Source organism: Mesocricetus auratus, unplaced genomic scaffold, assembly GCF_017639785.1.
Source record: "Mesocricetus auratus isolate SY011 unplaced genomic scaffold, BCM_Maur_2.0 Super-Scaffold_100676, whole genome shotgun sequence".
In the NCBI taxonomy this organism is placed as follows: Eukaryota; Metazoa; Chordata; class Mammalia; order Rodentia; family Cricetidae; genus Mesocricetus; species Mesocricetus auratus.
The window spans coordinates 8,735,524-8,754,226 of NW_024429266.1; the positions used below are offsets into that span (position 1 = coordinate 8,735,524).

The 18,703-nt window shown below is 44.1% G+C and overlaps 1 long non-coding RNA gene and 1 pseudogene across 1 annotated transcript; both read left to right on the plus strand.

The window, feature by feature from the left end:
* The first annotated feature begins 364 nt into the window (after window positions 1-364).
* On the plus strand, window positions 365-16,948 carry LOC121136787. The gene is made up of 3 exons (XR_005873924.1): window positions 365-715; window positions 15,484-15,561; window positions 16,824-16,948. It is a non-coding gene; the product is annotated as an uncharacterized LOC121136787 (long non-coding RNA).
* Window positions 5,921-8,643, plus strand: LOC121136785 (annotated as a pseudogene).
* Window positions 16,949-18,703: the final 1,755 nt, after the last annotated feature.

Sequence of the window (18,703 nt, forward strand, 5' to 3'; positions counted from 1 at the left end):
ACTTGTAAAGACATCTATCAACTCTGTCACAGAGGTAAAAGAAAGACTGGAGCTTTGCTATCAACCCAAATTGAGTCTTAGTTGATGCATGGGGTTTTCTCATCTCTTCCAGGTGTTTCTGCACCAGGCATAAACACTGACATCACTCCCCAGCAGGGCACTGCCTTTCTGGACGGCCCTGCAGTTTGTAAAGAAAGGAACGACAACATGAAAAGTGTGGGTTGAATAAATCTAATCTTAATGCCTTCCATAAGATGGTTCGTGTCTGAGCTTCCTCAGCCCTCACCAACACAGTCCTCCACCCACCTCAGCCCACGGTCAAATGACTCCTCTTTGATGAGGAGCCAAGGCAATGGCAGAAGCCATGGCCTGAAACAATAGCGTCTGAGATGGAAGCGAAACAGCAAGGTCCTCACTTTCCCTCAGTAACCACAACAACTGGAGGAGATTCTGGCCTGAGTGATGAATCTGCAACCAAATGGTACCCAGATGGCAACTACAGCTGCTCTTTCTACCAGCCGCACCTCAGCTCATCCATCTTCAGGACACACCCATGGCTGAGGAGGAGTGAGAAACTGAGTTGACAGAGCCATCAGAGAATCTCTTTTGCCTTCTGCATTCTTTTCCTTCGATCATGTTCCTTGGGCTTCAGGCTTCTTGTTCTCACCTTCATGCTGCCTCTGTGATGACACAGAAATGCTGCCTGCGAACCAGGGTGAGTAATGGTCCCAGGCCCCGGGGGAATGCACAATGCCTAGTGTATTGGGTTCGGGAGGAAGGGCAGAGGAAGGTGAAAATGTGGTTCAAAATGACTGGGTAGGAAAAAGACCTTGTGGAGCCTGCAAGTACCCAAGGAGCATCTGAGCATTCATACCTATCCTCCAATTAAGCCTGAGGCTCATGACAGCACAGCATTCTAGAATTCATTGTTCAAACAGATTCCTATCCAGAGGGCTGTTAAGCCACTGACCACTTTAAAGCTAATCAGGGAAAACAGAAGACACTGGACACATTTAACAAATGGCATTAAGCTTCTGTGTCACCTTCATGACCTGGGATTTACAAGGGGATTTCACTGGCTTTGTAGCAATGTAACATAGGCATTAGATGTTGATGAGGAAAACAAAATTACTGCCAAAGGTGAGCAAAGTTTGGCAAAGAGGAACCGAGCAACTCAGAGCCTTCAGGATTCACTGCACAAGCCCTTCATGGCACTCAGAAGGAAGGCACAGAGGCACGGTGGTTTCCTGTTAAGAAACAACACTTTCAGGATTTGCATGATTCCTCAGGAAGGCACAAATGTGGCCCTTTGTCTCGTGGTCTTATTGTTCTATTCAGCTCTCCAGACAGCTGAATGGACAGTCTTTCTTTTAATCCATACAGACTACCCAGGTCTAAAGACTTTCTGTTAATCCACACAGACTACCCAGGTGTAAAGACTTTCTGTTAATCCACACAGACTACCCAGGTCTAACAGACTTTCTGTAAATCCACACAGACTACCCAGGTCTAAAGACTTTCTGTTAATCCACACAGACTACCCAGGTCTAACAGACTTTCTGTAAATCCACACAGACTACCCAGGTGTAAAGACTTTCTGTTAATCCACACAGACTACCCAGGTCTAACAGACTTTCTAGCCAAGGCATCCGTCTTTTGCTTGGAACCCTAGCACATCAGTACAGTTACCTTAGCCACCAACTGTTCACCAAAACATTCAGCTGTTTGTTATATAAGAGAAGGAAGGCTTTGCTTTCTGTGGGTGGGTGGCAGTGGCACTGTGGAAGCAGGGAGCCCTGTCCCCTGAAATGTTGCTGTCCCTGCAGTTTGCAGAAATGGACCGCTCCACCACTGTGTGGGAGGCCAAGTTCATTTGTCTTCTCTAGCTAAAGCCTTTTCTAATGAACTCAGATAGCAGAAAGTATTTTCAGGTGTGAAGGAAAGTATATTTGCGCACTGCAAAGCACTCACACTGTGGAGTACTGTAACTGTAAAGCCCTCCTAAGCTAGAGCAGAGAGGCCCACCAGAAAGTTGAATAAGAGTGGTAGACATGGATTCTAATGAACAGACCCTTTTTTCTTGCAATTGTTCCCCTCATAAGGTCTCAAGTATGTTCACAGGCAGCCAGGTGTGGAACAATAGAGCCTGTGGGTGGTACTTGTGTCCATGTAGGAATTTTGAAAGACAGGAAGAAAACTCAACTGTATTGAAGAAGATGGTACAGCGCAAGGGATAGCCCAGCACGCTGGTGACCTCAGGGTCCAGCCTTGCTGGAGGAAGTAAGTCGCGGGGGATGGACCTTGAGACATGATAGTCCAACACCATTTCCTATTCTCTCTACTTCCTGGAAGTAGAGACATGATAGCCCAACACCATTTCCTATTCTCTCTACTTCCTGGAAGCTGATGCATCGTGATCAGACAGCATCTTGCTCCTTCTACCACGTCTTCCCCACCATGAGGAATAGATCCCTTAAACGGATGGCCAGAATACCCATCTCAAATCACTTCTTGTTGGGTCTTTGGTCGTGGCAACAGGAAGCATAAGTAGCACAGCTCCAAGGAGTATTGCGAGAGTCTGCTGAGGGCATGATCAATAGGGCAGGGTGAGCCTCAGCTAACAAGGGTCGAGGGAACAGAGTGGATTCTGATTGGTAGGTAGGAACAAACTGGATTCTGATTGGCCTAATTCCCTCAAGCAGGGTAGGGCCATGTAAAGACCACTCAATCAAGGACCGCTCATCTACCTAACCTCAGGTTTTCAGGCAAGTCACTTGTCCCCAAGCTGTTACTTCCTCCACAGGAAAACTCCCACATCAACCATGTTGTTAGTGCAAAGATTAAGTACCAGGGTTAGGGGAGGACACTTCCAAAGTTTTAAAACCCCATTAAAAAGGTAATTAACTTCATTCCAATAGAGAGTTGACATTCGTATATGCAATGGATTAATGGAAAACCTTTATCACTACTACACCAATCTTCAATACTGCTAGCCTTTCTTTGGGTGTTAAGAAGGCATCTTAGGAAGCAGGAGAACCTTCCAGTTACAGAGGTGTTGTATGAATTAGATTGCAGTTACAGGTCCTGATATGTGTGTATTCAAATATGGATCATCAATAGTTATTACATCCCATTGTACACTTACCCCCCCAAATGTTATATAAGAGATAGATGTACCCACTGAAAACCTTTGTTAACTTGAAGAATTCTGAATGGCACTGAAAGAACAGAGTAAAAGGACACAGTTCTGCAGAATAGCCAGATATGCTTGGATACATTTGACTAAGGATGCCCTTCACTCAAGACACTTTGTTTCTATCTGCTGTTGACACCTTGTTTCTATCTGCTGTTGAATTATTGGGTACAATTTATTAAGGGTGCCCTTCACTAAAGACACTTTGTTTCCATCTGCTGTTGTGTTATTGGATACAATTGGTTAAGGGTTCCCTTCACTCAATACACTGTTTCCATCTGCTGTCCTGTTATCATTATATAATGTTGCCTAGAAAACCACGTAATAAATATAAAAATCTTGACTATCTACAGTGTGACTGGAACTCTTTTGAACCTTTGTTCCCAACCATTCCTGACAACCTGAGACATTTTGTTTTATACCTCTGTTTTATGTTATTGATTTTACAGAATTTATGGACTACCATGTGCAGTTTGTAAAGCATCTAACACAGACTAGTGGTGAGATGGGTGGTGTCTCTAGGACCCAGTGTGAATGTAAATGCGATAGAGCCTAAACCGAATGTCTAAACATGAATGGAGGCTCAGAGGATTCCTTTCTGCTTTGTTTCTCTTAACATTTACTATGTAATTTGGTCTCTCTCGCTTAACCCTTTCACACCCTCTTACATCATCCATAACCACAACAGTTACAGTTTAATGAAAGCACTTAGAGTGTCTGTAATCTGTGTATAATAAATCTGCCTTTTGTGAAATGGATCCATGAGTTTTAAGTAATATACTTAATCTGTTAGTATATGAATGCCATATTAAATTAAGAATGGGTTCTGGGGATCTGATCAGGCAAAAGAATGTTCTCTATTCCTGCTTATATTGTTAAACATCACTCCAATATTTTAAACAAATATTAAAGTATTTTGGTAATGGAAACTATCCAACAGTCCACTGAAAGGGGACTTTTTAAATATTTATTGGAGAACTATAAAGTTATTTAAATGATGAGTCAAATGCATATACTATTTAGGAAAAAACGCTAAAGGACCAGGCAGCATAGGATGCTAGCTAAAATGGATGATGATATAGGATGGATGGACAGACATTCAGAATGACTAACAAGATAAAGCCAGAATGGGGAGCAGAATGTATCTCAGTGGTGATGCAGAGCTAGCTTGAATGTGTATGATTTTCTTTTTCCTGCTTGTCTGTATATGCTTTTGATGAACTTAAATAGCAGCCATGACATTGCTATAGTTTAGGGTTTTTTTGGGGGGGGGTTGAAAGGCTGTGCCAGGAAAGTTTCTGACTGCCACACACACACACACACACACACACACACACACACACACACACACACAGAGCTGTACTGGGAATTGAAATTGGAAGAGGGCCTCTGAGCATCACAAAGAAGACTGAACTCTGATTTTAAACAGGAGGCAACCACTAGATTCACAATGGATAGGGTTCTTAGAACCCAGGGGAAATCACAGAGTAGACTTGGAATTTACAGTTGATATTAGCTTCCCTCTTCATCATTTCCTCCCAGATAATTGAAGGCCAAGCAGGAGGAGGATGGGAAAGTCATACCTATGGTCTCTAGCACTAGGGCTGCAAGTGGGGGAATATAGCTGTGAGAGCTGTGAGTGTAGCCAAACACAAAATCATAAACATATTTTTAAAACTACTGATTTTTTTAAATTAATAGCAAATCAACTATGTGGCTCTCAAGTGTGAACTTAGAAGATGACAACATTGTGCCACAATGAGTAAATATCGGACATACTTACTAGGAGACAGCAGCCCAGTTCAAGCTTGCCTCCCTCTAGGGTAGCTCTATTTATCTGTGAGTCTGTGTGTACACACCAAGCCAGTTAACATTTTTCTGAGTCTGTGTGTACATACCAAGACTGTTAACATTCTCACTTCTGCTTTAACTACAAGGAACAGGAAGTTCCTGCTGTGATTCAAATGGGAAATATCCTCTTAGGGCTCGTGTGTTTGAACACTTTGTCTCCATCTGGGGTGCTATCTTAGAAAGCATAGACTAAATGGAAGAATGTACTTCTGGGAGATTGGTTTCATGGAATAAACCACTGCCCACATCTGTTCCTCCCTTTATTGCTTTCTTCCTTCATAGATAGGTAGGTAGATAGATAGATAGATAGATAGATAGATAATAGATAGATAGATGATGATGATAGATAGATAGATAGATAGATAGATAGATGAATGATAGATAATAAAGGTAGGTAGATGGATGAGTGGATGGATAGATGGATGATAGATAATAAAGGTAGGTAGATGGATGAGTGGATGGATCTATGGATGGATCAATGAATTGATCTATGGATGGATCAATGTATTGATGGGTGAATGAGCAGACTATAGACATCCTTCCTGATCCATGCTGTAGCAAGTGAGGACAACTGTGTCATTCACAGAACCAATGGTTCTGAGAGCAACCATCCCATCACTCATTCAGTGAACAGTTCTATTGCCACATGGGGAAACCACCACAAGGATAACTGAGCCACCAACTTTACAGAAGTTGTGGATGAAATATGCTTAAGGCATGGGGGTATCATTTATTCTCAGACTGTTAATAAATAGGACATAGAATGTGTTCATGGGCACAGGAGTCACTCTGTAGACCTGTCATTAAGCAAATACAATGACCTCAGTGTGGTGAAAAGGAGAGTTAGAGAGTGCCAAGAACCAAGACAACCTTGGGTGGCTCTCAGGAAGCTGTGCTCAGCTCATTGGCACACATGGAAACATGTGCATGGTCATGAACAAAGAGTAATTGCAGGGTGGTTTATTAATTGAAACTAAATGTCCTCTTCTTTGTAACATGGCTGGATACTGAAAACCTCAACACATGACAAAAGGACACGCACAGTCAGCAGAGAAACCTCAGCTTTGAACATCATGCCAAGAAGGAGAAAGTTTAGAATGAGTTTGTTCTCTGGCTCCTTATGCCAAAGAAACCACAAATGGACTCCCAAGGATCTGAATAATGGATCGGCTTTCGCTCAAGCCCTTCTTTTCCCTCCCTCTGTCATTTCCCTCTCGTCTCCTGTGTGCACTGAAAATTGGTGAGCAAATACTCAGGAGACTGAAGCACACAAGGTCATCTTTCACACACGAGGTGAGCAACACGTGGGGAAAAATGAGAGCCGTGCATTCCTTACTGACAAACTAAGAGGTCAAAAGAACAAGACAGAAATAAAATGAGATCTCTAGCCATGAGCCAGCTTTTTCCATTGTCAAGTAAACGTGGTCAGCATTCAGTAATTCTACATGCAAACGGGAGTGTTGAGACATGATAAGACAGATTTTCTGTGTTTACGGGGTGGGGAAGGTAGGATGTGCATGCACGTGTTCAAGTGTGTGTGTGTGTGTGTGAGAGAGAGAGAGAGAGAGAGAGAGAGAGAGAGAGAGAGAGAGATGGACAGACAGACAGAGACAGAGACAGAGACAGAGAGGGTGTAGACCGTAGTTTGACGTTGAATGTCTTCCTCTATCTCTTTTAACCTCAGTTTTGATTTTTTTGAGACAAGAGTCTGAACTTGGAGCTCAAGGATTCAGTGAGACTGGCTGGCCAATGAGCTTCAGAGGTCCACTTGTCGACGCTCCCTTCCTCACTTCCCACTAGATCTGGGATTACAGATGTGCTGCTGTGCAGAATTTTACATAAGTGTTAGACATCTGAGCTCAAGACCATTAGCAACCGAGCCGTCTTCAAGCCCTGCTTCTCTGACTTTTCTGATCAGATTATTTTCCTGCATGTGTAACGTGGCTACCCTTGAGGGGCTGGCTGACCTATGGACCACATCCTAGTGAGCAAATTTAAATGTACTCCTGGATGTCGCCATAAGTGGGTGTTCTGGCATGTTCCTTGGGATACATAGATTGTTTTGAACCTCCTAGGTCTGATTCCAAAGTAGTCTTTTTGACACAATAATTAGGGAAACAAAAACTTCACTGTACCTCCTTCCTTACCCATGAAATAACAGTGCCGGGCTCAAGCAAACATCATACATACAGCAATTCTCTTGGTGTGAGCTCAGGTCAATGAGGTGCTTTGTCGAGATGATACTTGCCCTTGAACAAGGCCTCAGTGCGCAAGGAAAACCTTCACCCTTCTGCATTATAATTGCTAGGTGCACTAAGGAAGAAGCCCAGACCAACATCATATTCTCCTGTCTAAAATATGAAAACAAAAGGGAATAAGGAAACCTTCAGGAGTTAGTCCATTTCTTTTTCTCAGGCTGCTGGGAAGATGGCGGACACTCAGACTGAGCGTGCTTACCAAAAGCAGCCCCCACAGAACAAGAAGTGTGTTCTGCTGGGAGAAACCAGCAAGGAAAAACTCCCTCAGTACTACAAAAACATCGGTCTAAGGCTTCAAGACTCCCAAGGAGCCATTGAGGGCACCTACATAGACAAGAAATGTCCTTTCACTGGTAACATTCAATCAGAGGTCAGATCCCATCTGATGCCATGACCAAGATGAAGATGAAGAGGGCCATTGTCATCTGCCGGGACTATCTCCATTACATCCAGAAGTACAATCACTTTGAGAATCGCCACAGGAACATGCTTGTGCACCAGTCCCCCACTTCAGGGATGTACAGTTCAGTACATTGTCACCATGGGAGAGTGCAGCCCCCTGAGCAAGACCATGAGCTTCGATGTGCTCAAGGTCACCAAGGCTGCTGGCACCAAGGCTGCTGGCACCAAGCAGCAGTTTCAGAAGTTCTGAGAGGACTCTGACCAACTCCCCAGAACAAGAAAAAAGAAAAGACACATCTCTTTTTGCAAGACAAGGTGGAAGGAGGCAAAGGGAAGTTTCTAGAAATGAAGCCTAGCCAAGAAGTTCCATATTCTTGATGTCTTAAACTTTTGAGTGGTGGTATTTTTTGTTTGTTGTGCCCCCCAATTAAATATCTGAAGGTTCTAGAAAATTCTTTATAGGCAACACGCGAGAGACTGAAGGATGTGGCTTTGCTTCCTATAGTCCGTTTGTCATTCTAAAGCTCATTCCAATTTTCCATCAGGTCAATGAGGTGCTTTGTCGAGATGATACTTGCCCTTGAACAAGGCCTCAGAACAAAGCCTGAGACCGCTTCAACTGCACTGAACCTGAGGGTCGATTTTCACTTTTTTATTTGATCCTCTCTTTGGATTATTTCCAACCCGCCCAACCCCCAAGCTAACAAGGAAATTAACCTTTTCCAGTGAGGAGGAGTAAGAAAGGGAAGGAGGCAGAATGATAGGGGACTCACAGCAAAGTCAAGGCCTGGAGCGGGTCTACAGCTGCAGGCCAGGACAGACAACTGAGCACAGCTGGCCCCACGTGCCCGTTGCTGCTCTCCATTATGAGGGCACATGGGCTACCTGCCATTTTTAATTCCGAAACAACACGACTGGAAAGATTGCAGTCTCCCAGGTCCTCCTCCCTCAAGTTCTTTGCCATATGTTCCATCTACTTGTAGTTTAAAACAAACAGTTTTCAGACAAAAGGGAACTGATCTATTCAGGGACATGGCAAACCTAAACTCTTACACCTTAGAGGCTGGAAAACCGGTCAAAGGGCCCAAAACAGTTCTGCGGCTCTTTTCCAGGAAGGAGGCTGGAAGGTAGTGGTTCTCAACCTGCGGGGTCATGACCCCTTTGGGGGTCATATCAGACATCCTGCCTATTGAATGGTTATATTGCAGTTCATAACAGTATCAAAATTATGGTTATGAACTAGTAACAAAGTAATTTTCTGGTTGGGGGTCACCACAACATGAGGAACTGCACTAAAGGGTCACGGCATTAGGAAGGTTGAGGACGACCGATCTAAGGTCTTGTGACTTCATCAGATGTCACAGTGGAAGAAAGGAACTGTCTCCCATGATGCTCCTGGGAAGCGATAGGGGTTGCAGTTCCCTTGTACGGAGATAGGAGAAAGGGAAGCTGGGTAGAGGAACAGCTTGTGAAAGTTGACGTGTTCGGAATGTTGACTCAGACTCCTACAACAGCTGTCACCATTCTCCAGGTTCAATGTCCACCTGACATGGAAATGGTACCATTAGCACAACAGGGGGTCCCCTAGCTTCCCCATGTGTGCCAACATTAACTGTGATGGGCTGTGATTGCGTCCTCTCTCTCTCTCTCCCTCCCTCCCTCCCTACTCCCCCCTCTCTCTCTCCTTCCCTCCTCCCCGCTCCACCCTCCCACTCTCTCTCCCTCTCCCTCCCCCACCCCATGGAGTTTTTTCAGCAAAGCATTCAGCTTCCTGACAGATGAAACAGGTGGCTCAATATCACTCCAAACAATGTGACATGAACTTGATCGTCTTCCAAGTTTAGGACTGAGGGCACGGGTGTGGGCACGGGTGTGGCCGGAGCACCCACCCTCTGTGAAGATTATCACTGGGGGCAAGGGGAGATAAAAGAGCCAGCACAGGTGTCCAAGCCGCCCGCTGAGTTTGTTTTTGCAGCCCCAGTTATGGTGACGGCAGAACATCGAGGGACTGTTGTTTATGTGGGTTGTCGGTATATGACTGTACAATTACAGCTGTATTGACCCACGGCATTAAAAAGATGGAAATGCTGAACCACAAAAGAAACTATTTGGGTAGAGAAATGTTGATGGAAGCAAAGAAGGAAAATGCATCCTAGGTGGAACTTTCCCTGGTTTTCCAAACTATCTGGAAAAGAGTGTGTGGAGTAGGAGCACCAAAAAATAAGGACTCCCAACCATGCTTACCAACAAAATTCAATTATTAAAAGCATTCTAATTTATTCTTTAGTTTTTCAAATCAAGCTGTGGATATTTTGGACATTTTGGTAGCTGCAATTGGCTGGGAGCTCTCTTGGTGTGGCAGGATGGTTTAGTCTTCAGGAGTAGCATAGGCGCTCAGCTCCTATTAGTATGATGGTTTTTTTCCTGACCTTATAGTTGACAATGTGTTGGGGGAGCTGCAGAGAACAGCAAAGTCAAAGTCACGGGTTTTGACCGATGGCATTCATGGGGGCATTTCTTTCTGGAGCCACACTACGTGGGATCAGCTTTAACTGAGGCATGAGCTAGCATTGCCACAGACCAATCTTATGAACCCCTCACCTGCAGTGGACTGACATCAGGGTAGGTCTGACATCATTGAGAAAACTGACTGAAAATGAACATTTTTAGAATAATAGATGCTTCTTTGGTTTCTGGAATTCTAGAAGTTGGTATCAGAGATCTGAGAAGGAAACAACTTACAAGAATGGGAATAGCATGGAAATCACCTGTCCAATGTGTTGTCTCAGTTTGGAGCAGTGTCTGGGGCTTGGCCCTACACATTTAAAAATGTGTAGTAAGTAAGATCACTAACCTTGCATTTGAACCAAACCAGCAGACTCTTTCCAGATACAACTCCCAAAATGTTTTGGATATGTGGCAGTTAAACCCATCTCTCTTCTCCATGTCACCCTGGCCCTGCATCGGTTCCATGATGAGCTGTATGAGAAATTCTACCATGTATGAGTCAAGGTTCTCTGGAGGCACAGAACCCAGGGAATGAGTATGTCCTGAAAGGGAATTTATTAGACTGGCTTACACAATACAGTCTGTAGTTCAACACTGGCTGCCTTCACATTGGACAGGCTACTCAGCTTAGATGGCTCAGCAGTAACAATCCGATGCTGAAGGTCTGGGGGAATTCCTGAAGAACCACTGGTCCAAAATCCATGTCAGAAATCTAAGGAATCTGAATTCTAATATCAATGAAGGATGGCCTTCACGGTGGCAGCAGCAGCAGAATAGATGCACTCACCCGCAAGAGGTGAAAACAAGCAGGCAAAGAGCACTGGCATTTCCCTCAGTCCCCTTACATTCGCAGACTCACAGAAAGGTCTTGCCCCCTCAGTTATCCATCCCAATAATGCCCTTTGTATACTTACCCCGGGATATGTCTCTTAGTTGACTACAGATTCAGTCAAGCTGATAACCAAGATCAACTGTCACTACCAGGACCCCCAACCTGGCAAACACCAATAACCATAATATTGGGTGGGCCTGTGAACCACCCAAAAAATAAGAAAGTCTATCACACAGCTCTACTCTGATGAAAGAAATGAACTTATAATATTTATAACATTAATAGTGACTTGTCATTATTTCTAGAATTTAGTTCCGTTCTCCACAAGTAGCACATACTCAAAATAAGTGACCCCTGCCCTGCTTTTAACCTTAGGCATTTTTATTGCACACGTAACAACCTAAATACACAAGACACTCTAAATATAATTCCATGTTTCGCTAACAAATCAAATATCATGAAAGGTCTCATTCCTTTCCTTGCACCAGAGGGATGATGGCTCCAAAGTCAGGACCAAGGAAGCGAGGATATCTTTTCCTGCAGTTTATGGTCCCCACAGTGCATCAGGCCACTGAGCCTGCATCCTTGCCTCAAATCCTGCATCCCCACCCATCATCCATCCATTGCATAAGCTACTGAGGTCCTTATGACACCAGTTAGTAGCATCCTAAAACTCCTGGGAGCCTTGTTCCTCCAGAGAAGAAGGACTTGGGCTCTGACAATTCTCTATTCCTCTCACAAGCTCATTTAGCTTGCGGTTTTCTGCCTGCATTCCACGATGGGATTTCTAGATTTCAGGGGCTGGCCTGGGGTTGCTCCGGTGGGTGGGCTTTATCATCTTGCTGTATCATTGCACGGTGTTGTGGTGTCATCAGTCAGTTTTGTTGGTATTTGTTTGCCTGGGGATGGAAAAGCTCCCTTTACTATTCACCTAGCAACATCCCGAGCCTCCCACCATACACTGTGTCATCTCTAATGGCCTTAAGTATATGTCAGGAGACACAGAGGTCCTGCTTGTTTGCCAGTGACCAACATAGCACCGCACTGGAGAGGATATCGGCAGTCAGGCTAGAGAGATGACCCAGTGGTTAAGAGTATCTGCTGCTTGCAAGCACCCGAGTTCAGATCCCAGCACCCATGTCAGAGGACTCACAACTCTAGTTCCATGGTCTCCGCATCCTCTCTCTGGTGTCTACCATTACCCACACTTGTGGCATTTACCAACACAGACATACACATGTACATGCAAATAAAAATAAATCATAAATTATGAGGGTTAGTAGGACCTATATCAAAGTGGAATTAATTTTCTAAAAGCCTCAGGCCCTGTATTTACATAATTTAACAAATGAAAGTCTCGATCTTTCCAAATTGTTGTTCAAAATTTCATTCTACATGAAGCACAAGGGGGGGGGGCAGAGTAAACCCAAAACAGCCCATTGCCCATCAACTGGTTTGTCAAACAACAGCAAAGCAGGGAAGTAACAAGGCTGATCCTTGAGCTGGTCCTTCAGCAGGAACACTCAGGTTTCTCCACAGTTTGTAAATTGCTCCAGCTGCATTTTCACGGTTAATGAAATCGAGAGAGGCAAGCTCTAGAGCAAATTAAAGCCCTGGATCTGCTGGGAGATGCTGTTGCAGCAAAGGTGGTCTAGTTGCAGCCGAGTCTCTACCTACATGTAGAGCTACACACCAGGTCCTGCTGTCACAGTTTAGTGTCTGTGTTACTCATCCAGAGGGATAAAGGCTGGTTCGAACCAGAACACTGATCCGGTCTGGTTTATGCTGTGATTCACCAAGAGAAGACAAGGTCATAATATTTTATCCTGAGAACACTAATCAAAGGACCAGAAGGCCACGGGGAGCTGCGCTATGGTAACAGGGCATGAACAGTAGGTGAGGAGTGCCATCTTTTGGCTATGGGATGCCCTAACATTCTCTAAGAAGAAAAGAGTTTTTACTTCATGTGCTCAAGGCAATTTAGCAAGGCCTCTAAAGTTCTTTCCTGGGTACCTTTGGGTGGCATCATGCTTGTAATGGGACGTCTCAGACTTCCCCACATCCTGATCCATTAGTCATGCCCAAATGGTTGGTGTTAGATGCCACTAGTCTCTATAGCTCCCAGGGCAGGGGCAGAGGAGCGGGAGCAGCTAGGAAATACTGCTAAACAAGAGTGCATTAACACAGAAGAAACAGAGAGTCTGATTGATCTAGCATGGTCCTTTGAGTCCAATAGCCCTCAACTTACCCCCAAGCTATGACATCTTGGAGATGTATAGTACCTGGTTGGATAAGCATGGAATTTTCCAGAGAAATAAATTAAACATGCATGTAACACAAACAGCATGCAGGTACTAATATGTATTCCATAGGCTCCCCACCTTGAGAAAAATCAAAATATAGCTGTGTCGGTGCCCACTAACTGTAGTACAAGGGAAGACTAAAAACTAAGAATGGACCAAAAGGCAGGGGTTATGAAACCATGAAGGATCTGGAAATAAAATACCTTCATCCCACTGAAAGGAAAAGAGTGTCAAGAGCACAGTGAGAAGTCCTCACCCCAGTCATCAGAACACCTACCTGAAAGGGAGAATAGTCTAAAACATCTTTAGAGCATTTCCTAGAAGTTCTGGAGACTCCGCCACAGATAAAAGAAGCAATTGCTGTTTGAGGTCTTAGGGCTCCAGCAGCAACAGATCCCTGGTTTGTCTAAGTCTTAGTCCTACTGTGTGTCCTATGCCATCTCTACAGGATGACAGAAGAGAAACCTGGAGAAAACCCAACTATCAAACCAAATGAGACAGAGTGGAATGCTAAACTGCTAAATAGACCCTTCTGAAATAGCAGGCCTTTAATCCCAACACTCAGGAGGCAGAAGTAGGTGGATCTCTGTGAATTTGATGTCTACCTGGTCTACATAGTAATATCTAGAACAGTCCAGACTGTTTAGAGATACCCTATCTCAAAAAGGGGGGGGAGCCAAAAAATAAAAGAGCAAAAACCAAATAAATAAATAAAAAGAAAATGTGTGTGTGTGTGTGTGTGTGTGTGTGTGTGTGTGCGCGCGTGCGCGCGCACGCGTGCATGCGTGTAGCTGGGGAGATGACCTACATGGTAAGGCACCTGCCTCTCAAGTCTGAGGTAGAGTTCAAATTCCCAATACCTGTGCAGAAATCCTAGTAAGCATTTGTAGCCTGATTGATGGGAAGGTTGACAGGTAGAACCCCAGAGCTTATTGGCCAACCAATCTAGCCAATCAGTGAGCTCCAGTTTCAGTTCCATGACAGACCCTATCTCAGAAGACAAGGGCCAGACTGGTCAAGGAAAGCACCCTGATAGCTGCCACTGTCTCCACTAACAGTGATTTGTAGTCATCTGTTATCTCGGAAGCCCAGCTGCCTCTCCCTGGTCTCCTGATGATGGACAGCTTTGAGAAGACTTTGTAAGAATTCTTGGGGCTGGAGAGAAGGACCAGCTAGTTAAGTGCACTTACCATGCTCACAGAGGACCCACGTTTGTTTCCCAGTACCCATAACAGACAGATCATAACAGTCTGCTCTTCCACCCCAGTGGATCTGGCACCCCCTTCTGGCTTGTATGGGTACCAACACACATGTGGGGCACACACGCGCACACACACGCACACATACATGCACAAGCATGCGTGCACACATGCATGCACACACACATGCATGTGCGTGTGCACACACACACACACACAAAATAAGTACATCTTAGAAAAGACAGGTGACACTGATAGGAAAGAGCTTCTACAGTGACATCCTCTAAGGTCAGCCTTCCTCCCGAGGGTGCTGAGAGACCCATGAGCCATGCGTTAGGCACAGAAGCCAGCCTTGTCACCTCTTTCATTCATGATTTTCATATACACAACCCCAACCCAGGAAGAAGCAGGTGAGAGTACAGCTTCCTTACCCCAGATTCACAGTGTTTCTGCAATACTATTTGTCTAACTTAGCCAGCGGTGGGGAGGTCTTGATCAAAATGATAAATTTTATTTCCTAACTGTCCCCAAATGATAGTGCACCTACCTGCCCCTGAACTCATACCGAGGTCCCCACAATAGCCCCTGTGAGATGGTAAAACCCTGGCTTCACATCAGAACCAGGTCACCAAGCAACCGAGATGACTTCTGTGCCTGGAAATTCATTCATCTATCCCACAAATGATTGAGTTCCTATTAAAGCTGCAATGAGCCTTTCACCTAGAAGAACCATCCCAATTAATCATCTAAACAACCAGATGTGACTGGTGTTACTGGTGTCTCTACTGGATGGACAAGGTAGCTGAAGCTTAGGGAGGAAAAACAAATTCTAGACTAAGGAACCTGGTATTTGTTTGTTTGTTTGGGGTGTGTTTTGATTTTTTGTTGATGTTGTTTTTGTTTTTGTTTTTCTTTTACTGTGCCACCATAATGAAAGGGACTGATAGACGGGTGAATTCAGAGAAATGAAAATCTGAAAAGTACACAAGTTAAACCACTGAGAAGAGCCAGACAGGTGAGAAAGCGAGGTCACAACAAACACGATTGTGTTAAACCAGTGCTAAAACTGGCACTATTGGGGGGGGGTGGCCTTTCCTCCCACCAGGTTGCTTTGTCCAGATTTAACAAGAAAGAAGGTGCCTAGACTCACTGCAACTTAATATATGATGCCTGCCAGATACCCATGGAAAGACTGCCCTTTAATATATGATGCCTGAATCTATGGGGCCTTTGGTACTTGACCAGTATTTATTCCTGGCGTACAAATGGACATTGGATGCCCATCCCACAATGAGAGATGCACTCTCACCCTGGACTCTTGGAGGAGGTTCTAGGCCCTGTCCTGGATGAAATGACAGACTATGGACACCCCCATGGAAGAACTCACCCTCCCTGGGGAAAGGAGGGGGTATTGGGTGGGTGGTGGGAGAGTGTGGGAGGAGGGGAGGGAAAGGGAGAGGGACGTGAGATTGACATGTGAAGAAACCTTGTTTCTAATTTGAATTTAAATTTAAAAATAAATTTTAATATAAAAAATATATATGATGCCTGATGGATACCCATGGAAAGACTGCCCTTCTCAGAAGAGGAACTGAGGGGGAGTGGAAGGAGGAGGGGACTGGGAAGAGAGGAGGCAGGGGAAATCGTGGTCAGGACACAAAACCAAAAGTAAATAAAAAAAATACATAATAAACTTAAAAAACAACTTCCCAAGATCTCCAAAAGTAATCATTTCAAAAATAGGAAGGAGGAATAGCATCTTAATAATTGGAAATATTCCTAACCACAACCATTGACCCCTTACTTTGGACTTCACAATATATTTACAAATGTATAATGTCTTCTTTGCCTTAATTATTACAATTAAATATGGAAGATGGCCAAGAAAGATACATACTTGAGCCTCCATTATCCCCTTAAGAAACCAGATTTAGAGACTGGACTGATTACTCAGTGGTTAGACAACTTGCCTTTCCAGAGCACTGGAGTTCCAGACTTGGATTTCTAGGTTTATTTTGAGCTGTTGCTTTTTGAGACAGGTCTCAGTGTGGTCTTGAGTTAGAGCTCCTCCTGCCTCAGCCTCCCAGGCCTGGGATGGTACCTGTGCTACCCACACCTAGCTGGGTTTCAGTATTTCTGTTATACATTACACAGCCTGGAAAAATCAAGCAAGATCAAGGTTACTTTCTTGGGCAGAGTTAAAATGGGTGAAAGGCTACTCAACCCAGTTAACTGAAAACAATTTTGTTACTATTCCTATTTCTGTTTTTTTTCCAGAGAAATAAAAGGAAGGATAGAAGATCAAAAGAGAACAATTGAGCCACAACCACAGGCTAAGGAGCCAAAGCTGCTGAAATCTGGGGAGGAGCAGGGGTCAATCGGGACTCTGTTCAGCACCAAAACATAATAAACTAATTGTTAACTTTTATTTGATTTTGTTTATTCAGTAAATGTTTCAAAAGAAAATATGCACTGTAGAAATAAAATCTGAAAGAGAATGCCACTAACAATCTCTAGAGGACAAATTTCACTAGGGAGAAATAACAGACAATGGACCTCAAATGTTCCAGGTTAAAATCCTACATAGTCAGGCAGTGGGTCCCATGGGAGGCACCCTGCTCTTCCAGAAGACTAGGGCACATCTCCAACATTATAGCCAAGAGAGAGGAACAATCTTAGAGTAAGTTACAGGAGGGAAAAATTATCAGGAAGAAAGAAATGGGTTTAAGACAAAGTGTAGAATCATGAATTATTTCATTCTTTGGAAATAGGAGTGGCATTAAAAAGTACCTCCAAGCTGACATGTTTAGAGCAGGAGAAAATGTCTAGAACAGGACAAATTGCCCACTCTTTGTGTTTCTTCTAAACTGAAAGGAGAGTCCTAACGTTGTCAGTACCTGGAGACTAATAGAGTTGCCAGGAGAATCCATCGAAAAGAGCTGGCATACTGACAATTGGAACCAACATACAAGATAGAATAATGCATTTGAGTTTGGCCCTGTGTGTGTGTGTGTGTGTGCGTGTGTGTGTGTGCGTGTGTGTGTGTGTGTGTGTGTGTGCATGTGTGTGTGATCTTACTCTTTTCCATACACACCAAACTCAGTTTCTACTCTGAACAGTACCTCTCATCAGTACAGGGCGTTTGACTCACTGTTACTAATGAAGGCCAGCAGCTGTGTTGTATGTCTTTTTCAGATGCCAAATCTGTCAGAATCCATACCGCATTTAGTTGTCATATCTCCTTAGGCACCTCCTGATGGAGGCAATCTATCCTATTTTCCTAGTGTTTTGATGACTGTGACAGTTCAGAGGATACTGGCCAAGTATTTCATAATCCATCCTTCAATTAGGAGCTGCCTGATGGTTTTCTGACAATGCGACTAGAATTACAGGTTTAAAGAAAGAAAACCACAGGGGTAAGGTGCCATTTTTATCACATTACACCAAAGACAGCAACTGTCACTGTGATCTGGGGAGTCTGTCTTTCCCTCCATCCACAGGCTGAGACAGTATTTGGCAGTTTCTTTCCAGCAGTGTTTTCTGTTGTCATCACCCCCCCATTTCCATGCTGTACCCTTTGGAATGAAGCCACCACAGGAGCCCAGGCCTTGGGGGTAAAGAGCATTCATGTGCTCCCTTCTTGAAAAAAGACACCACAGCTATGTAAATTATATATATATATATTAATTTAAATTTAAATTAGAAACAAGGTTGCTTCATATGTCAATTCCAGGTCCCTCCCCTCCTCTTGGGCCCTCCCACCAACCCCCCTAATATCCCCTCCATGGGGGTGTCCTATGTAAATTATTTTAAATTATTCTGCAAATGAGATTGTCACTCCTTTCCTACTCATTTGTGCATTTATTCATTGACTTGAAGCAATATGGAGTTGTGGTTATTTATCTTCTCCCTTGTGCTATCGTACACACACACACACACACACACACACACACTGAAATTCTACCTTTGGCCATGTATCCATTTGACATAGTCCCCAAAATGCGGATGGATGGATGGATGGATGGATGGATGGATGGATGGATGGATGGATGGATGGATTGGCTGGTTGGCTGGTTAGACAGTTGATTAGGTGGTTAATTAGATGGTTGGAGGGTTAGTTAGGTGGTTGTTTGGTTAGACGGTTGGCTGGATGATTG